The sequence below is a fragment of the Bubalus kerabau genome, chromosome 17, assembly GCF_029407905.1.
Source record: "Bubalus kerabau isolate K-KA32 ecotype Philippines breed swamp buffalo chromosome 17, PCC_UOA_SB_1v2, whole genome shotgun sequence".
NCBI lineage: Eukaryota > Metazoa > Chordata > Mammalia > Artiodactyla > Bovidae > Bubalus > Bubalus kerabau.
In genome coordinates, this window is record NC_073640.1 from 9311719 (window position 1) to 9334243 (window position 22525).

The 22525-nt window shown below is 53.2% G+C and overlaps 1 long non-coding RNA gene across 2 annotated transcripts; it reads right to left on the reverse strand.

Moving 5' to 3' along the window:
- Positions 1–15862: 15862 nt before the first annotated feature.
- Positions 15863–20131, reverse strand: LOC129632481 (uncharacterized). 2 transcript variants are annotated; one of them, XR_008704547.1, is made up of 4 exons: positions 20079–20131; positions 19957–20000; positions 16391–16584; positions 15863–16134 (listed from the first exon to the last, which is right to left on the reverse strand). It is a non-coding gene; the product is annotated as an uncharacterized LOC129632481 (long non-coding RNA). The 2 variants fall into 2 exon arrangements; XR_008704546.1 differs by having other exon boundaries at positions 15863–16584.
- Between the last annotated feature and the right edge of the window lie 2394 nt (positions 20132–22525).

Below are 22525 nucleotides of genomic sequence, written 5' to 3' on the forward strand. Positions count from 1 at the left end.
GGGCTCAGGTTCGATCCCTGGTGGGAGAGCTGAGACCCCACGTGCTGCACCCTGTGTCCAAAAACAGAGGGAGACATGTGGCTGGAGCACTAGACTCTCGTGGGCCAGGGTGGTTCCTCATCTTCCACAATATGACTTCCTGAAGAATGGAGCGTCTTGAAAAGGCATCTATCAGGAAAGCATCTGTCTCCAGGAATGACTAGAGTAATCCCGGCTCCAGTCTAAGGGCATGACCACGCGTCTCCCACATCTGATGTGAAACAGGAAGATGAAGACGGGGAGTGAAAAAGGCCCTTGGAGCCTGCTGTTCTGACTCGCTTGGCTCTGCTGACATTTTCGGTCTAGAAAACTGTTACCTGCCCCCTCCCCGCCACCCGACCCCCAGGGGTGGGGAGATGAGTCTTTGGCATTTTGCAGTCGATCATACCTGAGCGATTTTCCTCGGAAATTGAACTCTTTAAACGCATCCAGGGGTGACATTCTCTCTTTAGCTTTAGGACACAGACCCCGAGCAAGGTGACAAAGGAGGATGAAGATGTACTCTGTTGGAGGGATTAGATTATTTTATCTTCTCATGGAAATTATTTCACAGAAAGTTTTTTTTAGGTTTCTATATATTTTTTTATTTTTTAAATTATTTATCTTAATTGGAGGCTAATTACTTTACAATATTGCGGCAGTTTTTGCCATACATCAACATGGATCATCCACGGGTGCACATGTGCCCCGCATCCTGAACCCCCCTCCCCCCTCCCTCCCCCTCCCTCCCCCTCCCATCCCCCTGGGTTGTCCCAGAGCACCGGCTTTAGCGCCCTGTTTCATGCATCAAACTTGAACTGGTCGTCTGTTTCACATATGGTAATATACATGTTTCAATGCTGTTCTCTCAAATCATCCCACCCTCGCCTTCTCCCACAGAGTCCAACAGTCTGTTCTATATATCTGTGTCTCTTTTGCTCCCCTGCATATAGGATGAGCATTACCATCTTTCTAAATTCTACATATATGCATTAATATACAGTATTGGTATTTCTCTTTCTGACTTACTTCACTCTGTATAATAGGGTCCAGTTTCATTCACCTCATTAGAACTGACTCAAATGCATTCTTTTTATAGCTGAGTAATATTCCATTGTGTATATGTACCATAGTCTTCTTATCCATTCATCTGCTGATGGACATCTAGGTTGCTTCCAGGTCCTGGCTATTATAAACAGTGCTGCGATGAACATTGGGATACACGTGTCTCTTTCAGTTCTGGTTTCCTCGGTGTGTTTGCCCAGCAGTGGGATTGCTGGGTCGTATGGAAGTTCTGTTTCCAGGTTTTTAAGGAATCTCCACACTGTTCTCCATAGTGGCTGTACTAGTTTGCATTCCCACCAACAGTGTAAGAGGGTTCCCTTTTCTCCACACCCTCTCCAGCATTTATTGCTTGTAGATCTTTGGATCGCAGCCATTCTGACTGGTGTGAAATGCTACCTCATTGTGGTTTTGATTTGTATTTCTCTGATAATGAGTGATGCTGAGCATCTTTTCACGTGTTTCTTAGCCATCTGTATGTCTTCTTTGGAGAAATGTCTGTTTAGTTCTTTGGCCCATTCTTTTTGAATGGGTTGTTCATTTTTCTGGTATTGAGCTGCATGAGCTGCTTGTACCTTTTGGAGATTAATTCTTTATCAGTTGCTTTGTTTGTTATTATTTTCTCCCATTCTGAAGGTTGCCTTTTCACCTTGCTTATAGTTTCCTTCGTTGTGCAAAAGCTTTTAAATTTAACTAGGTCCCATTTGTTTATTTTCATATTTATTTCCGTTACTCTGGGGGATGGGTCATAGAGGATCTTGCTGTGATTTATGTCAGAGAGTGTTCTGCCTATGTTTTCCTCGTTTCTGGTCTTACATTTAGATCTTGAATCCATTTTGAGTTTATTTTTGTGTATGGTGTTAGGAAGTTTTCTAGTTTCTTTTTTTTTTTTTTTAATGGGAAAAAATGCACAGGAGTTAATGTGGAACCATTAGGCAGGGATTCCTAACTGGAGTCTGCATTTACATTCCAAAGACCACAGGACTCCTGCTTGACAGGTCTGATATTCAAGCCTATGGCTGGAGGGCTTAGCAACACATTTCCTGGATTAAACTGGCCTGGAAGTGCAGTGGAACATCAAGTCCATTTTGTCAAGAGAGGGAAATCAGTTGGAAGATAAACTCTTTGGTATTGTTTCGATGATTAAGTCAGTTGGTATTAGGTAGAACTGGGAGGGCAGACCATGGCCTCAGGCTAAATCCTGCCAGCTGTCTGTTTTTGTAAATAAAGTTTTATTGGCCCATAGCCACACCCGATTGTTAACACATCATCCCTGGCTGCTTCTGCATCAGGTAGCCAGGCTGAGTAACTGTAACCTTCCAGTGTTGCAGACTCCAGATAGTTACTGCCCTGGTGGCTCAGCAGTAGAGAATACTCCTGCAATGCAGGAGCTGCAGGCGACAGGGTTTAATCCCTGGGTTGGGAAGATTCCCCTGGAGGAGGGCATGGCAACCCACCCCAGTATTCTTGCCTGAGGAGTCCCGTGGACAGAGGAGCCTGGCGGGCTGCAGTGCATGGGGTTGCAGAGAGTTGGACAGGACTGAAGCAGCTGAGCACGCATGCACACAGTTTGATAAAGAAAGTTGGAGGACCTGTAAATGGGAATGTGGGCTGCTCAGTGTTGCCTGAATTTTTTGAATTGTGGCTCAGCCTCTCTTGCATCTGCTGGTAGGAATAGAGTCTTGGGTTGGCCACAAAGTTCACTCAGGTTTTGCTGTGACAGCTTGCTTAAACAACCAAACGAACTTTTTGGCCAGCCCAGTAGTGTGTCAAAGGGGAAGCGTGTGTAATATGATATGATCCTGGGGTTGGGGGCGGCAGACAGCATGGCTTCTGTGGATGAGAAGAAAAGGCCGTCAGGATGGCAGATGGAAATCAGGACGCCTTGACTTTCCTGTGCGTATTTCTGTGGATGTTTACTGAGACATAACTATTGCTGCCCCCCAAAAAAGGCCCTCCTTTTCCCTCCAGCTGCTTGATAAAAGCCCCGCTTTTGCCCTCTTTTACCTCCAGTCATGGGAAGGCCTTGGGGAAGTTCATCTCTTGCTCAATCACTGAGGATCATTTGAGACATCACCAGCAGAAAGTTTCAATCAAATCCTCTTTAGCTAGACAGAAAACTTGTCAGTTGCCAGAACCACCAAACTGGCCATGATAAAGAGCAAATACCACCCACTCTTGACCTGGCTGAATGTGGGATCACCCAACATGTAATAGAGCTTCGAGCCAAGGGATACGGATGATGCTGGAAAATCCACACAATAAATCGTCTCTTTCAAAACTCACATAGTCCTGGGGATGTGCACTTATAAGCCATCCTTCAGTGGAAAAGTACTTAGGGTGCAGTAAGTCGTTTAAACAAAATTAGTGGAAAAACAGGGAGTTTCAGGGAGCAAGAGATCAGGTTTTCTGGGCTCACCACACATCAGGTGATTTCAGCTAAAAATGGCTTAAAATACTGCAATCACTTGCAAGGCCTTACATAAACTGACCAGGAATCTGGGGCATTCGTGCTCGAGACAATTTTCTTCTCCTCAAGATAAGGGATGGGGAATTAGTCATTGGTTAGTTCCAGATAATGTAGTTACCACCTCGTGTAGTATTAGCTGGGCTGGAAGCCCTGCTCTCAGGACTGAGATTGTTCCTGCCAGTTCTCATCAGGAATACGTGTATTTCTCAAGTCTGGGTAGCCGCCCGTGAGTCATTTCTGCGGTCTGCCTGCCTTCAGGGTGCAGTGAGGCCAACAGCACCCCCCAACAGCCATCTGGTTATGGGTTTGCTCATTCATTCATTCACCGCATGGATACTGAGGAACTCTATCTGACAGGTCCAGGGCTAAATGCTAGAGAGAGCTGTGTGTGTAAAATCTCATTTGTTGGGCGCTTTGGCCTTGTCTTTATGGTGGAGGGCATGCTCTGACAGCTGAGAGAGATGTGACGTTGTACCTGGTGAGGCCTTTGGGGACCAAGGGCTGGGCGATGTCCCGCGAGGTAGCACAGCGGGTCAGAAGCACCCCGAAGCTGATCCCCACGGCTCTCTGTTGACCAGGGACCCTTCCCTCTCACTTCTATCCCCATCTGTATTTTTTTGCCTCTCACTCTTTATTTCCTGTGTGGGGTCCACCCTTCTGCTTTTACTCTGAGGATGAGAGACGAAACAGAAGAACCCATCCACCCCTTACCACATTTGAATCCCAGCCTGCCACTCACTGGCTGTGTGTCTTTGGGCAGATTGCCTAAGGTCTCTGAACTCCGGTTTCCTCATGTGGCTGCAGGACTGGGGAGAAGGATTCGGTGACTGGGGGGCAGGTGGGTGAAGGGGGAGGGTCACACGTTTTCTGCAACGCTGGGCTCATGAATAGGAGAGAGGAGTTGGTCCCCATAGCTAGGAACCACCCATGGATTGCCAGGCTTCTGCTGTCTTAGCCTCTCTGGTACAGAGTCAAGGCCATAGATGCTTTCCGTTTCTTCTTCTGGTGCCTTCTGCTGGATCTTAGCATGTATAGACTAGAAAGCAGAGGCTCTGCCATTTCCCCGGGGGTCCAGTGGCTAAGACTCCATGCTTCCACTGCAGGGGGCGTGGGTTCCATCCCTGGATGGGGAACTAAGATCCCACATGCTGCATGGCATTGCCAAAAAGTTAAGACAAAAAAATTTTTTTAAAAACAGCACAGGCTCTGGCATTGGATACAGCAAAGGTCACATCCAGATGCTGGTCCTCCTGCACACCTGTCGCCCACCCGCGGCGCCTCTGCAAAGGGAGGTGGGCGTGACTGAATGCCGGGGAAGGTTGTCAGCGCGATCTGGGGGCGAGGAGAGCTGGAGTGTGGGTTAGCTCCTACATGCCTTGACCTGAGCTCGCCTTCGCACCTGCTCCGCAACCCACCCCCCCGATCCCTGAGGATGCGGCCCCATCAGCCCCTTCACAGAAGAGTCCGCTGGCCCAGGACCCAGGCCTGGTGAGCTCTGCATGCCCCGTGCTCCACTGAGTAGGAGCAGCCCTGTGGCATCACCACTTCTCAGGGCCGGAGGCAATGCTATGCGCCCAGGGATACAGGGATACCCCATATCCTCTTGTCCTGGAGTCAGGCTCTGGACAGTTCAGCTGAAGAGAGACGGGGCTCCCCAAGACAGCCCTGGGGAGCCCATTTCCCCTTCCCTCCCAAATGTCTGGGGCCAACAGCAAGCCCAGGGCCCCGGAGGAAGCCCTGCAGAGTCTGCATCCAGAAAGCTAGTTCAGGGCTGAGAGAAAGCGCCCCAGGACCTGCACAAGCATCCTCTTAGCCCCTGGCCACCTGTGCTCATGTGGCCCTGGGAGTCCCCGGGCCTGGGTTCGAATCCCAGCTCTGCCACTTCCTAACTGTGTAGCCCTGAGCAAGTTTCTTAAGCCCACTGTCCTTCAGTTTTTCTGTAAACAGGGGGACCTAATGACAAATGTATTTCACAGGGTTTATCTGAGGACTAAACATGAGGGTTTGTGAGCCGGGGTGTGTGTGTGTTGAGACAGAAGCAAGCTGAGGTCAGCATCTGGCAAGTGGTAAGCAAAATATAAATGTGGTCCTCCCATGAGTCGTCATTGGCAGAGAACCATGGTGTCAAAAGCATAGGAACAATGATTCGGAAAGGAAATAGTTCATGCTTATGTAGCAGCTGACTCCGGTTGATTTATGTCTCCCCTGCCCAGCAAAGGATGCCCTCTCAGACACCCATGCAGATCTTTAGAAACACTTGTTAGCTGCCTTCTGTGTGCCAGGCACGGGGCTGGGTGCCAGGGACCCCACCACTGAGGCTGGAGCCCGACAGCACACACCCAGATACGGAACAGGATTCAGGACAGGAGTGAAGGGGAAGAGAGGCAGCGACAGGGACTCATGTGGGAGGTGCCCTTGAACTTGGTGATGCTGGGCGTGGTCGCCTGCCCAGACATCAGTGTGGGACCCTCCACCTGCCCAGTCCCTTCCTTCCCTCAGTCAAACCCTTTCCCTTTATTATACCCTTCATCAAGTTTCTGGAGGGAGAGCAGATGAAAACACTTGCACGGACACCCCCCAGAGCCTGTGCTTTTGGGATTGTGCGGTACCCCCTCCACGCTGAAGGGTGAGTGGGGATCACGCAGACGCCTCCCAGAGCCTGCACTTGTGGACAGGACCGTGCCCTCGGGCTGAAGGGTGAGAGGGATCGCAGCGCCGGCGGCTCCTCCCGCGGCCCCAGCCCGCCTCTGTCTGCCGCTGTGACAGGCCCCCCCGCACAGGTACTGAGTCTGCAGTCTGACGAGGCTGCCCTGACACGGTGCCGTCTCTCTACCGTAACTCAGGTTTGCGGGTGAGGACGTGGGCCCCGCGTGGTTCAGTGTGTCTCTCTGCATCGCCCAGCTGTTGTCTCCCATAGTCTGGGTGCCCCGGGAGGCGGGCCCCTCGAGACTCGGGGGGCTGTGCTCTGGGGGTCCACGCCCATGGGGGGCGCTGCTGGCAGGACGGGGGCCAGGGGAGGGCTGAGCTGCGAGGGGGGAGCGGACACTCCATCCAGGCCGCGGGGACTGAAGCAGGGTGACCGTCAGAGGTGTCCTGAGTTGGGACGAAGGCGGCCTCCTGGAGGGGTGCGTCCGCGGGCTGGGCAGCCCCGTCTGGCTGACGGCGCATCCTGAGAAGGGGTCCCGCCTTCAGCACATGGCAGCCCCGCGGCGGGGGAGTGGGTGACCCTGGGCTCGGTCGGGCCTCTGGGCTGTGCACCGGAGTATCCACTGCAGGGTCGTAGCTGACCGTGGGGCCATCACCCTCTCCCTCTTCATGGCAGCGGGGTGCGGGGCAGAGGGCAGGGAGAAGAGAAAGCCAGAGGTGGAGGTCAGCTCGTCTGGGGCAGGACCTGCGCCTGACCCAGGGGCCAGCCAGGAGGGGGCGCGGGTCATGTCTGCAGCAGCGGGACGGTGCTCTGGGAAGACCATCCAGCTGGTGGTCCTCGGAGCCTTCGAGCAAAACCAGATGGCTGGGTTCCCCTGAGATCCTTGATACGCCTGCATCAGGGGTTCCAGCCAAGGAGGGAAAGCAGACTCCACTTCCTCCTCTCTATCACTGGATTCTGATCTTACCTGAAAATGGGGAAGATTGGTTCACTTGGGTGGTAAAGCTATCTTTGTCCGAAGGATTCTCCGTGAACGTGGGGACAGTGAGACCGCTGCGTTCCAGGACGGGCCCTTCTCAGGCAGTGTCATCAGCGGGGACCCGTTCGTGCATCCGTCTCGGGAAGCGACGAAACCAGAAGCAGCCTGGAGGTTTGGCTCCAGGTAGAGGCGTGCGGTGTGAGCGCGCGCCGTCCTCTCCTCCCTGTGGCCTCCCGTCAGGGCTGGGCTGACCCCAGGGGCCTGCCGCTTGGGGACACGTGCCCTGACTCTGTTCGGGATAACCAGAGGCGGTGATGTCGGACCAGGGGATTCAGCTCTGAGTCTGCGTGAGCGCAGCTTCCACCAGCACTTGGAAGACAGCGGAGCACTGCCCCGGGGGGCCCTGTGCCCTCCTCCCCCTGGGGCCACCTGCCGCTCTCCACCCCTCCTCCCGTCCTGCTTCACCCGCCACTCTCCACGCCTCCGCCCGTCCTGCTTCATCCGCCGCTCTCCACGCCTCCCCCTGTCCGGCTTCACCCACCGCTCTCCACGCCTCCTCCCGTCCTACTTCACCCGCCGCTCTCCACGCCTCCCCACGTCCTGCTTCTGTCGAGGTGTAGCTGACTCCGGTGCTGCGTCCGTTCCTGCTGTCCTGTCAGGTGATTGAGTTACACATGAATATACCTTCTTTTCCATTATGATTTGTCATAAGATACTGAGTATAGTTCCCTGCAGGGCCTTCTGGTTCATCCGTTCTGTGTAGAACAGCTCACACCTGCTCACACCAGCCTCCTCCCCAGCCCTCCTCCAGCCCCTCACCCTTGGAAGCCGCCAGTCTGCTATGTCTCTGTTCTGGTTTTGTAGATAGGTTCATTTGTGTCGTATCTTAGATTCCGCGTACAAGTGAGGCCGTTTGATATTCGTCTTTCTCTTCCCGACTTCCTTGGTGTGATGATCTCTTGGTCTGTCCATGTTGCTGCAGATATCAGATGTTTATTCTTTTTTGTGGATAAAGTGTCCCTTTATATGTATATTTGTATGTCTACATATATATATGTTACACGCCACATCTTATTTACGCATCCAGCCATTGATGGGCATTTAGGCTGCTCCCTTGGCTTGGCTGTTGTAAACACTGCCGCTGTGAACTTGGGGTGCGTGCGTCATTTTGGGTTGGAGTTTTGTCTGGATATATGCCCAGGAGTGGGGTTCTCTTCGCCACCAGTACTCCACTTACCCAGTGTCCAGCCCCTCTTCCCTTACCCCGTCACTCCCACCTGCAGCCCTGCAGGGGCTCAGATCCTGTGTCCCTAAATGAGAGGCGTCTTGGGGGTGGGCAGGTGTATTTGTCATCACACGTGGATTCCACTTCTTGTACAAAGCTCTGAGACAACTAACGAGCTATTTTCGAGGATGCTGAACTCATAGGCCGCACAGCTCCCAGTGCGCCTGGGAAGCCACGGAGCCCAGAGCCAGGCAGGTTTGGGTTTGGATCCCCGCCTGCGCTCAGCACTTGCCACGCCTTGCTGTGGGAAGACCTGCTCTTACAATTGTGCAAACTCCCGGCCGACAGACGCCAGCGATGCCCCTGCTACCCTTGGATGGTGAACGTATCCCCACCCATGCAGGTACCAGCACTGAGAGAGGGGGTCCGGAGCCCTCCGCTTCTGACTCTGCCACTTGCCCTTTGACCTTTGCCTCTTCAGGGTTCAGGGTCCTGCCTATAATTGGGGAGGGTGAATGCAAAATGTGGACCCTTCCTGGAAGCGCTGGGGGCATGAGCATCCCTTAGCTTGGGGGGTGCTCATCGCAGCCAAAATTCACCTGTTCCTCCCTCATTTTACTTGTTCAAGCCTCAGTCTCCCTATAAATGAAGTGGGGACACTGATGCCTCCACAAGGCTCCGGCAAGAATTCAGCAGAAACCTGGCACCCAGAAGGTGCCATGGAAGGCATCCATGCTCCGTATGGGATTCGCACCTTAAGGCCTCAGACCCCAGCCTTTTTGGCTCCAGGGACTGGTTTCACAGCGGACAGTTTTTTCACGGGCCTGGGAGCTGGGGGACGATTCAAGCACATCACACTTACTGTGCAGTTTGTCTCTGTTACTCTTACATCAGCTCTGCCTCAGACCATCAGGAATTAGATCCTTGAGGCTGGGGACCCCTGCCTTAGGGGACTGCCTTGTACAGTCAGTTGATTAGGGATCCAGAGGGCACAGACCATAGAGGACAGAGTTTGACAGCCAGCTACGCAGTTGGCTGTGTGCCCACTGATACTCGGCTTGGTAGCTACTAACCTATCCATCCACAGGATGGGTCCAATCAGGTGTGGCAGCCAGAGGGGTTAGGTGAAGCAGAGTAAGATGCCCCTCGGTGCCCCCTGCCGTCCTGAGTTCAGCACTTCTCTGAGCTGCGGGGCCAGGAGACCCTAACCGCAGTTGGCTGGTCGTGAGGCCACTCCAGTGGACGTGGCCAAACGGCCCACAAATGCCCAATCATAAACCCCGAGACCTGCTGGCTTCCAGACCTCCCTTGTAGGAGAAGCAGTTTGCAGCAGTGGGATGGTGCAGGGGAGGGCGTCAGAGCCCTTCTGGGGTGGTGTCCAAAGCCACACGTGGGCGGCTGTGACGCCCTCAGACTCGACGCTGGGCCCGCAGCCGGGGTCAGAGGACTGAGACGCGGAGACCCGCGAGGAGGAGGAAGGCCGACGGGGCCCCGCAGGGAGGGGATCTGCAGCCTGACAGGGCTAGTTTCCACGATACCAGGAGGCCCTGCCGTGGCTGGGGCGTGGGGTCAGAGCAGGCGTCCACCACGAACGAGGACGGGGGCATCGAACCGAGACACGCTCAGCCGGGTTCCCGGCCCCGGCTCGGCAGGGAGTTCCCTCACCTCCCTCAACCTTGACAGTAACAGTGGGTTGGCCCAAAAGCTCGCTCGAGTGTTTCCATCGGATCTTATGGACCAACTCTTTGGCCAAGCCAGTACCTGCCTGGCCAGGCTGAAAATCGGAAGCACTGATAGGTCCCTGGCACAGAACAGGCCCTGGGTAACCCACAGCCATTTCCGTGATCATCACTGCTTTGTCGTCGTCGTCAGTTATCACGATGGGGGCTGGGCTAACCCTCCTGAAGGCAGCCATTCCGTCTCAGACTCACCTGGCCAAGACATGGCACTCTGGGTGGGTCTGGAAGGGAAACCAAGAAAGGGCTGGGGGGTGGCTGTTCCTGGGTGGACAGTGGCTGAAGGGGAGGCGCCGGGGAAGGGGACGCGTGCATCTCCAGCGGCGAAGTGAAAAGGAAGACAGTGCCCGGTCCATCTCTTGTGGGGCTCAAAGGGAAAGGGGGTGGGGGGCCGGCTCGGAGCAGAATTTCTGCCCAGAAGGAAAGTTGACTCCTGAGTGTAGGAAGCAGAACAGGGTGGGCTGCTGGGCTCCCTGCCAGACCGTCAGGACTGGGCTGACACTGTTTTTCAGCTTCTGAAGTTCGGAATGTGGAGTTTGCCGTGACCAGAGGGAGCGTGTGAGCTGGAGGACGGGTCAGGGTTCCCATCCAGCCGTGTCTGGCGGTCCAGGGGCCAGCAGCCCTGGCCCCTTGCCGGTGACAGCATCCCTTCTGCACCCAGCACCAGGGAGCTGATTGCTTCTCACTGTGCGTGTCTGCCCGGGCGTTTTCTCCCCCTCCCTCTCTCTGAGTTCTGGGTTCGTAGACACACTCAGCGTGCTGGCCAGCATCAGTGTTTCTGAACTTGACGGCACGTTTTCAGTGAGAATAGCCCTCTGCCTTCAGGGGTGGCATTAGAATCAAAAGGCAGATTAAATAGCCACCAGATGAACAGATAGAAATTTACCTCCACTCACACATGGGTCACTCCTGCTCTTGAGCTAGTTGATTTCTGGGCTCTGAGTTGGAGGCCTTAAGAACTGCCTGCGTGGTGGGAATAGTGTGAGAAAACCAGTTTTCATGCTTTGCGGCAAAAATTCAACCAGTGGAATAGGAGAGGCAGGGTTAATTGACCCTAGAAGGTCGATTAACAGAGATGCGAATATGCCCATCACAGAGTCAGACTGGAGCCAGCCGGGCATGGATTTCAAAGAGGGTGTCGCCACTTACCAGGTGGAGTACCTCAGGGCAGTCCACACCACTTCTGTGCCTTAGTCTTCTCCTCTGTGAAATGGGGCTAATACCCTCTAGCAAGGAATCCATGTCTTTTTTTTAACATTTTATTATAAAAGTTTTCAGATAGAAAATTTCAAACAGTAATGTGGCACCCATCAATCTACCCAACTCCTGTTATTCTACATGTATGCTGCATGTTTTAAAATTTAATTTTTATTGTTTTATATTTGAGTATAGTTGATTTATAGTGTTAGTTTCAGGTGTACAACTAAATGATTCAGTTATATGTATATACATATTCTTTTTCAGATTCTTTTCCCATATGGGTTACCACAGAATATTGAGTAGTGTTCCTTGTGCTATACAGGAGGTCCCTGTTGATGATCTGTTTACCTATAGAAGTGCATATCCATTAATCCCAGACTCCTAGTGTGTTCCCCCCTTCCCGCTTTGGTAAGTTTGTTTTTGAAGTCTGTGAGGCTGTTTCTGTTTTGTGAATAAGTTCACTCGTGTCATTTCTTTGATTCCACATATAAATGACATCATGTGGTGTTCGTTTTTCTCTGACTTACTGCACTTAGCATGATAATGTCTAGTTGCATCCATGTTGCTGCAAATGGCATGATTTCATTCTTTTTTATGTCTGAATAATATTTTCACTGCATATATGTACCACATCTTCTTTACCCATTCGTGTGTCGATGGGCGTGTAGGTCACTTCCGTGTCTTGGCGGCTGTGAATCGTGCTGCTTGGAACATGGGGGTGCGTGTGTCTTTTCGAAGTACGGTTTTCTCTGGATATATGCCCAGGAGTGGGATTGCTGGATCATGTGGTAATTCCATCTTTAGTTTTTAAAGGAATACTGCGCTTAAAAAACCCTGTGCCAGCTGTCTTATTCCGTCCATCCCTTTCTCTAGGGCCCACTGCGCAGGGACATGTGTGGGTTTAGCTGGATGCGTGTGCAGGGCAGGCCCGGGGCGGGGTCTGGACTCCCACAGTGCTTCGCGTGTGAGTGCGGCTGTCGTTAGGATGCCAGCGCCCCACTTTCGGGGTGAGAGTTTGGTTCTGGTTGCTGAGGTCTGGGGTGGGGGGTGGGGAGGCAGAGGAGCCTTGGAATCCATGCTGGGCTGGTACCCAGAGGTGCAGTGAAAGCTGGTGAGAAAAGTGACTGCCTCTTGAATGTCTTGCTCAGAAGGCAGAAACTGCCCCACCCTGCTTCCAGGTCCCTCAGGTGGAGGACGGAGGCGTGACTCTGACCCGAGTGCTTCCTCCTCCTCCGGACTTTCACCAGACAGGCCTGCAGCCGCGGTTGAGCCAGTGCCTGTCATGCACTCAGGGGGCTCCAGACGCCATCACTGACCCTCCCAGGAGCCGGGAGAAGGGGCTGTTGGGCCGCTTGTTTCATCAGCGGGGAGACTGAGGCTGTGTCCTGTCGCAGAGCGGCCGGGTGGCAGAGCCGGAATTTGAATTCCTGTGTCTCAGGCTTCACTCCTGGGCTCTCCCCGTCCGCCCACAGCACCCCCACCTGCAGAGACACCCGGGTCGTCCCTCCTCCCGCCCCTCACGCTGTCCCCTCCACGACTGAAGGGAGGACACTGACCGCGCGCAGCGGGTCAGAAAGGCTCTCTCCCAGCCCCAGGCGAGCGCAGGGGCCTTTGAAAGGGGGCCCCACGGGCGACGAGGACCGGCTTCCCCTGCTTGGCTGGGGCGCTGGGTTCATCCAGGACGCCAGGCCTGGCTCCCCGTGCTAAAGCCCCAGCTTTGCAGCGTTCTCAAGAGCCCCCAGAGCTCCTTCCAAACAATGAAGTTTGGAAACGTCAATTAAAAAAAGTCCCCAAAGAAACTGTGAATTAACACATCTACACCGAAGCATCATACGTGGGGAAAAACACCTTCAGTGAGAGCGCAGTTTTCCAGCCGTTAGTGTATGTGCGGCTCAGCTTCCGTAGACCCCCGAGGTAAGGGCCCGCTTCCTCAGTGAAGACCTGCGTGTCGCTGGCTTTTCTCTCTCTGCCTCAGCCTTGCATACTTTCCCCTCCATCCCCACGTGTGGAAACGAAGGGTAACTACAGGGAAGCCTGGCGGGGAGGCGTGTCTGTGGAAGGCGGTTTGACGTGGAAGCTTGAGTGGCTTCGTTTGCCCTCTCCCGAGTGTCGTGTGGCTTCCAGTCAGTGTTGCCGTGTGCAGGCAAGAGGTGGAGGACTCTCAGCTGATCAAGTGCCTTCTCCCTCAGACACACGAAGGTCCTCGAGCGGGAAGGGGCAGTGGTCTGGGAGGAGCAGCTGAGCGTTGGGTGTGGCGGTGTTTGCAAGCCCAGCTTTGCTGGCGCACAGCCACGTTCACTGCGGGGTGTGTTGTTCACGGCTGTTTCCCCAACAACAGTGGCAGGTCTGAGTAGTTGTGACCGAAACCATAGGCCCTGCTGGGCCTAACATCTCTCTTCTGTCACCCTTTGCAGAAAAACTGTATCTGCTGACTGTTGGTAAACAGCACAGTTGGGTTTGGGGCATCTAGTGGCTTGTCGCTTTTGTGGGCGTCGTTCAGTGGCTCAGTCGTGTCTGGCTCTCTGACCCCATGGACTGCAGCACGCCGGGCTCCTCTGTCACGTTAGGCACAAGCTGTTCTTGCTGTGACTCAGTTTCTGCATCTTTGAAATGGGAACGACAGGGTTCTTTCTTAGGGTCCTGGGACTCTAAAGCCTCTAGCTCTGGCCTTGGTACTTTTAGGGGAACAGTAGGTACAAATCAATCATTTTTTACTCCCTGTTCTTTTGATAGAAAAATCCAAAGACATGGGTTCGATCCCTGGGTCGGGAAGATCCCCTGGAGGAGGGCATGGCAGTCCACTCCAGTGTTCTTGCCTGGGAAATCCCATGGACAGAGGAGCCTGGCGGGGTACAATCCATGGGGTCGCAAAGAGTCAGACACGACTGTAGCGACTTAGCACGCACGCCCACACTCCTTTTCTTTTGATAGAAAAATCCAAAGACGCCAATCCTAAGATTCTAGAAGTCTTTTAGAGCAGGGGTCCCCAGCCTCCAGGATCTAATGCCCGATGATCTGAGGTGGAGCTGATGTCATAATAAACAAAAGTGCACAGTAGGTCATGCGCTTGAATCCGCCCCAAACCACTACCCCTCTGTGGAAGAACTGTCCTCCACAAAACCAGCCCCTGGTGCCGAGAAGGCCGGGGACCACTGCTCTAGAAAACCAAAGGACCAAGTGTGTAGAAACCCAAGACGGGTGGCTGCACCCCTGTCCTGGCGTGGCGGCTGCCCCGGTACCCCTCTGCGGCAGCAGCTGCGGGAGCCCGTGCGGGAGGCGTTGGGGGCTAGGACGGCAAACAAAAGGAGCCACAGCAGTCTAGGAAGAAATCTTTAATTTCTGTTCAGCTTTCAAGAGTTTGAGAGAGGTGTTGGTTGTTTTTCTTTCTAACAAACCAGTTCAAGTACATGCCTTCAGATTATAAAAGTGCCTGAAATTGCCTAGAATATCAGCATGCAAAGCTTGTTAGTATTTACATATATTTACATAGGGAAACAAGAGAAGGATCTACAGGTATTTACAGTCTACACAGGAGAGGAGAAAGGCGGCCTAATTGTATTTCCTAAAATACAGCCGATGAGTAGTCAGCACATGCATATTTAGAGAATATTTGCATGATAGAATGCAATTTTTTAAAAAAAAAAGACATACCTTTGTAACTTTCTATGCTAAGGTGTTGCATAATCAAGGTAATTTTGTGTGTGTGTGTGTGTGTGTGTTGTTTCTAGTCTATCTGCATCAAGTGCTTTAAAATGTTCCCTAACACCAAGGCAGAATTATTTACCCTGGCAATTAAAGGCCCAGCCTGCGTGATCATGTTCCCCTAACTAGCGACACACTGCTGGTGGGTGAAGTAGCTCCTGTTTCTCGTCTCCCAGTCGACCACTGTGATGAGGTCCGTCTGGGCAGGGGCAGTGCCTGGGCACTCACCATCAATTATGGAAGTGATACAAATGAGACGCTCCCCGTAGTATGTTCCCAATGAAATATTAACAAGGCCAGCGTCTCTGCGCCTGAGAAATGATCCGACAGAGAGAGCCCCGTCTGAAAAGACTCAGTCCTGACACAGACGTGCTTGGCTTGAGACGGTGTGGCTGGACACGGGGGTCGGGAGGTGGGCCCTGGGGTGCCCTGCTGTGAGATGGGATTATTGCAGACTCCGTTCTAGTAATTTGTTTCTGGAAGAGTGAAGAGTTAGTTCATTTCTAACCACAGTGGGGCCCTATCAGAGACGACCCTGTGGGTTTCATCCGCCCACCGCATGCCCTGTTGGTACCATGTTGGAGACTCTCTCTGCAGCCTAGGTGTCAACCTTGGTGATGGCAACAGACTGGTTTTTCAGGGTTTGTCTGCTCACAGAAATGGTCAGCTCTCAGTTTTCTAAAAAAAAGCATGGTAGGCCCATTCAGTGTGATTCTGTGCAGACGAAGGGGAGCGGGGAGAGGTCTGCCTCACCCATACTCTTTGCAACATTAGGTTAGAATTGAACCCATTCATTCTGCCTGGCAATAGTTTCAAAGGTTTATTTCAGTATACATGGCAAATGCGGAGGCATACACTTATGTACAGTATTACAGAGCTAGCTAGAATGTGGGTCAAAGAAGTAAAAATGTAAAATGTTACAAATTAACACAGGCTAAATATCTTCTTTGAGCTTTCTATAAACACTCAGCAGTCCTTCAGTCTTGTCCAGGTGGCCGGGATGGAAAATTTCAGGGATGGGCCATCAGATTCGTCCCAGGTAGGAGAACCATGTGTATTTTGGTGGTAGAGTTCTAAGATCCATTGCAGAGTAACCTGTGGAAGAATGGGCGCCCCAGTGCAGTTTCCCATCCCAAGCAGAGGAACCCCCCACCCCTGTTTGAAAAGCAGTGTGTGTACCCCAGGCAGCACCGGCAGGGAAGGCCCGGGGAACTCTCCCGTGGATATAAGAAAGATGTAACAGAGATAAGAGCATCTTCTCCCATGTTTAAAGGGACCGTCTCTCCAGCCCCATCAGTTCTAGGACATCTTTGGCACCAGTGGTAGATCAGGCGTGAATAACATCACCCACCTGGCCTGTACTCAGTCGTTCCTTTTCCCTTCCCTCCTCTGGACGACCTCCTGCTCCAGCGGAGCACATCTGGGATGTCACAATACCAGCAGGTCTCAGAAAAAGGAAACCATTCTAAGTATTCCACCTCCACTCTCTCGCGAGACCAGCCATCCGTCTGTCATGGAATCCTTGTAACACTTTGGGCAAGGATCCTGGAACATGTAAGGGGTATGGAAAGGGCCTCGTTGATGTCAAGGCAAGTTGAGAAAAGGTCATCCCATTGAAAACAGAGTCCTGAAAACCTCCCGAGGTCACTCTTCCCTGCACTGCTGCTGCTGAGACTAAGCAAAAAATCCTCTGGAGCCTTGCTCTCCAGAACAAACACAGCCCTGGGCCTCTGCGAATGGCTGAAAGTGGCTGCCTCTCCCTCCCCTAACTTAGGCTCATGAAGACATTTGTTCTCCTGCCTTCACAAAGCCTTCCCAGCTTTCCATCCTGAGCCCACTGGTCCCTGGGCTTGCTTCCACAGATTTCTCGGAGCATCGTAGCAGCTGTTCTCCTAACTTCCCAACTCATTCCTCCCTGGTCTTCAAGTCAGTCTCTTCAGCCTCCTTGATGATCTTGCTAGAGATGAGTGACTTTTGTCAAGGATACCACGTGATTTTTGTAGCCTGATGAGGATTTGGGGTTCCTGGACTGCAAACGGGAAAGCGTCCATGTCATCGGGCTTCTCTCCCAGCAGAGGCCTGTGAACGTACGCGGCTCCCTGGAACCTCTGTCCCCTGTGTGGCCTCGCCCCAGACGTCTCCCTAGATGGGCATCTGCTTCCTGGGGCTGTGTCCTGTGCCAGGACCAGTTGCGTTGGTGGTGATGGGCTGGCATGACCCACGGCTTCACTCTCCTCCAGACCACCTGCCATGGAGCTCTCCCAGACTGCGTCCTGTGCCACCCGGGGAAGGACGGGAGAGACAGACACTGGGAAGGGACCTCTGAGGTCCTCCACCCTCGTGACCCTCTTAGCGAGAGGTGAACGCCCCTGCACACTGCGGAAGGTACACCTTCTCTTCCATCAAGCTCAGGACTGAGCGTGATCCTAGGGATTCTCCAGTGCACTGTCGCCGACTTTTCTGGCCTCTTTCCTGGCCCTCCTCCCTGTTTCTGTTTAAGAAGTTGAGTCTGGATTTCCCTCCTGTAACCAATCCTGAGGACAGCCTGTGCGTTAGCAAACCTCCTGAGGGCTGTGAAGGAAGTTACACTTTGATCCCTACAGGAGGAATTTGCCTGTATCTAAGTGTGCGCTGTCTGGACACGTCAGTGGTTAGGCATTTGTAGGGATGTTTGTTGACAATGAATCGGGGCCGGGGGTGGGGGGCAGGAGAAGGGGAGATGGGGCAGTCTCCTCTGCACACCGGCTGGAACATGTCAGGTGGCACCCTCCAAAAGGCCACACCCATTTGCACATCTGTGAATTCATAAGCTGGAGATTGCTTGGGTTTCCCTGGTCTTGTAGTTCCACTCACACTTTGGAAAACGTCCGTGTTGTTTAGGAGCAGTGGATTCCTGGCTGGTCCAGTCTGGCGGATGGAGGTGGCACTTTAAATCAGGCGATGGCTTCGTTAGGGGTCATTGGCTCTTGGCTCTTCTGAGGTGGCGCTGAGTCTTCAGTTTTGTTAATCCAAATGGATATAATTTCAATTTAGTGGCCTGCCTAAATCAACAGTGGGAAAATCTCTTCCTTACACTTCCCGGGTGAGCGCCTGACAGCCTGTGACTACATTTCATCTTGGGCCATGTCAGGGCCGCACACGGGGGTTCAGCCAGGCCCGGCTGGGAGGAAGGGAGGGGGCCCCTGAGGCGACTCCGCTGCCCGGGAGGCGCGGGGTGAGTGGTGTGCAGACGGGAGCGCGGGCGCAGGAAGGCGGCTTCCTATTGCAGCTGCTCTGGATTCCTGGGGTCAGTCGATGTGGCCCCGGAGGAGTGGCGTGTGAGCTCTGGTATGAAGTGGGCTCCTCTGTAGGTGGGGATGGCAACCATCCCCAGCCTGTAGAGCTGCCTGGGGCTAGACCGTGATGCCCATCACAGAGCTCCCTGCCCAGCACCGGGGGAGTGCAGGCTCGCAGTCGGTGCCCCCATCGTCACCGCTTGAACAGGCTGGGACAGCTCGCCCGGGTGGAGGCCGAGAGTCCCCTCGAGTCACGATCTCCGTCTTCTCCCACCTCTCGTCATCCTGGAGGACGTGGGTCTGTTCCTGGTGAGCCCGGGACTCCACACCCAAGCCCGAGGGCTCTGTGTTGGTCGTGGTCCCCCGGGCGGGGAGCCCCACTGCCCTCCACGCTGGGTGTCTCTGGGAACACGTGGCTCGTCTGTTGGCTTAAAAGACTGTTCTCAGATGGTGAGTAGGGTACATCTAACCTTGTGGAGCAGCTTGCTTTGGTTTCTCTCCATAACCAAACGGTATTGTTTGAGGAACAGCTGTGTTCCCAGCCCCATGGTCTCAGGAGATGAATCTGAAATACCGCACCACAGTTAACCAGGAGAGGGGGTTGGAAACTTTTGGCAGGACTTCCCTGGTGGCTCAAGTGGCAGAGAACCCACTGGCAGTGGAGGAGACACAGGTTCGATCCCTGCGTCTGGAAGATCCCCTGGAGAAGGGAATGGCAACCCACTCCGGTATTCTGGCCTGGGAAGTCCCCGTGGACAAAGGAGAGCCTGGTGTGCTACAGTCCGTAGGGTCTCAAAGAATTGGACATGACTGAGCGACTAAGCAACACCTGGGAGACGGGGTGTCCCACCGGACCCCTGTGTCCGCTGCCCCACATCCACCGCGCTGCGTGGTGCAGGACTCGCCGTACTCACGGGAGCGCGACGGCTCGTGCCCTGGGGAAGTTAGCAAACACTGCGGCCCCACAGACCGCAGATGAGCAACGGGGGGAAGCTTTGGGGGTTCAGAGAGGCACCCGTCTCCTCCTCTGTGGCGCTGGCAAGGTCCTCTGTCCCGGGAACCCAGCGCCTCCTCAGCACCCGCCCAGAAGGACCGCTCCTTCCCCCGCCGTGGGTCCCCGGTCCTGCCTCTGTCCTGGGGAAGCAGCTGTGGGACCCCTGCCTGCTCTCAAAACCACTGACCACACGGACACCCATGACAGTGCGTCTGCTTTTTTATGTCTCAGAGTTAAATCTGTTTTAAGACAGGAATCTATTCTTTTTTTTTTTTTAAAAAAAAGAAGCATGCATTATAAAACTAGAGAAACCTGAAAACGAAGCATAATGCTGTAACGTGTCCTTATCAAAACGTGAGCTATATTAGGGAACCTACCAACGCATCACAAATACTACTTTGTGGGAGGTTTTCTTTAAGCCTGGATTGTCGATCTGAAACTCCCATAACTTTCTCTTTCAAAGAGTCAATATTCATCTGTATTCCGTGCTGATGGCTGCAAACTGATGGCTAGTGGTTATCAAACAACTGTGGATGAAAAGCGGCTACTTCAACAGATTCATCCCAGCCAAGGGCTTGGGGAGGATGGATAGTTTAGATCTCAAGGCCCCAACAATAAACAAATAGCAAACCGCTGTCTAAATCCCACCTTTCTGTAGTTGGAGACGGTGCCGCTCAGCTGACAACTGATTTCTGAAAGAGAATGATGAACCCTCATTACCCAGATACTCTTAAAAATCCCAAACAAGAATCCCGGGTGATTTTACATACGCTATAGAGATGGATGGTGTCGTTCTCCTCAGGCAGCTCGCAGACGTTTGACTGAATCAGAAATGGCATTTAGGCGTGATTAAAGATTCTCCCAGCTTCCCAGAAATCCTCAGCCCCCCACCCTGCGCCCACCCCCCCCACCCCCCCGCAGTGATCCACACCCTCCCTCTCTACCCCTGGTGCAGGACAGACTTGCTGCGCCCCAGGGCTCAGACTCCCCATAAACTGTTCTTAAAATCACCAAGAGGAACCCCCGCCCCAGCCCACGTTTGTATGTCAAGATACTGCTATTATCTTATCACAGCGGATCAGCAAGCAGTGGTGAAAGGAAGCAAGGCACAGCCTCAGATATTTCATCACAGAGTTGTTAACATCGTCTCCTTCATGGGGCGCTTTCATCTTCTCTGAATTATGTGCTGATGTCCCCCCGCCTTCTACAAAGTGGCAAGAAAGTCGTCTGACGGTGATGAGAGGGCGCTTTAAAAATTTTTCTTCTATCAGTTTAAAACCGTTTTCTCTTGTAGCAGCCACGCCGGCTTATCTCCTAATGAGCTTTCCTAATGTGGCTCCCGGCTCTTGAGCGTCGGCAGGCCAAACCGCCAACGAGCCGGCAATTAGCGCTTGTTGTTGCAGCGTCATTGCCTCCGACCGTACAAAGATGGACCCCGGGTGCTGCCGTCAGGGTCACCCCTTTGCCGCCCGGTCTCTGCCAGGCGTGCACAGTTGGTCTTCGGAGGGGAGAAGCTGGTCTTCGCTTTCAGGTGCCCTGCGGTACTGGCTTCTCGCACAGAACCGGCACCGGCGGTGACGAGATCTAACTTGCGTACCACTCGGAGCTGAGGGGCAAAGGCCTCGAAGCCACCCAATCTTTGATGAAAGATTGGGTGTTTCTAAGATTTATGGTTTTCGGCGTGGTAGCCAAGTGGAGGTTTACACGAAATGAGGCCAGCTTCAGTGCTTTCAGATTCCATGGGGGGAAAATGCGTGTGCCCCCAGCTCCCTCATCAGCTTGATTCTGAATCAGTCTAAGTGCCGAATTTCTCTGCAAAAATACCATTCCGACAACGTGAGAGTGCACCATGATAGCATTTTAGAAGGTCAGAGTGGCGCAAGATTGCATTGGGTTTGGAAGAATTCCATCTGTTGCCTTCCCAAGGGGCCACCTTTGATCCTTTGTCAGGGCTGGTGGAGCTTGTGAAAGGCCAGTTTGTTGCGATGTATGAATGCTGATATTATAGCCACTCTGGGGCGGGGTGGGGGGGGCCTGGATCTTGGGGTGAGCAGACTCTCTCGCTACTTGGGAGCTCATGACAAACCCCCTGACTGCTCTTCGGTGGGTTTGGGATTTGCAGAGTACAACGGAAACCTAAGACACATGTCCAGAATATTCCTGAGCACCATCTCCACCCAGCAGCAGCATTCTGAGAATCAAGGCCGAGGTGGTAGTTGGCCTGGACGGGCGGGACGAGCCCTTCAAGTCTTCCATCCGTCTCTAGAGGACACCCCGCTGCCCTTTGCCCCACACGGGGTACAGGGGGACTCAGATGAGCCACTTGAACTTGGTTAGATAAACGTGCCAGATGCTAAGCTAAGGGTTACTAGGAATAACAGCTCAGCGAAAGGGAATCAGAGTGATGTGGACTTGGGTTCATTAGACCTGGGCCGCACAAAATCAATCTGAAAAGAAGTAACTGAATCCAAGCACACAGCTGGCTGTCTGGGGAATGGGCGTGGCTGAGAGGGTTGGGGGACAACCAGCCGATGCCCATTTGGTTCAGGTCACGCCGGGGGTTCAAACTTTGGATCCGTGGGTCTCGTCCAGCGCAGTGGACGGCCCCAGGGTCAGAACTCACGTCTCCATCTCGTTCATCTCGTTCCCACGCCACACCACCCACCTCCCTAACAAGCATGTCACTTGTATATTTGGCTTCTTGGTTTTCAGACAAATTCAGTAAGTACCATCCGCTTCAAAACAACCAAGTCTGTTTCACAGTACTTTCCTCAAACGGTAAACACCCCGAGACCTCACTTCTCAGAATTCCCTGGGCTCCCGGTGATTATGGGCATAACCATAGACACACAAACCAAGGCGTGGCGGGGGGGGAGGTTCTCCCCCGAGCACTCTGCTGGGGCCCGGTGTGAAGTCTGTAAGAGGCAGGAGAGGGTCAGCTTTCCGGTGGCGGGAACGCGCTTCACCCTCCTGCAGAGGGCTTCAGTGTTTTCCTAATGGTGACCTTATTGCCCGTTATCTTTCTCTGATTCTCCTCTGCCTCCCCCCCCACCTGATAATTAGTTGATGCGGCAAGGGCTGTGGTGCACATAAATAATCAGAAGATGCCAGATAAACTGTATTGGTTTTACATTAGAGCCGTGCCAACCATGTCTCCCTACGAGCACCAGCCTATTATTTTTAATTATGGCTCGCAAAGCAAAGTGATTTCTTGCCC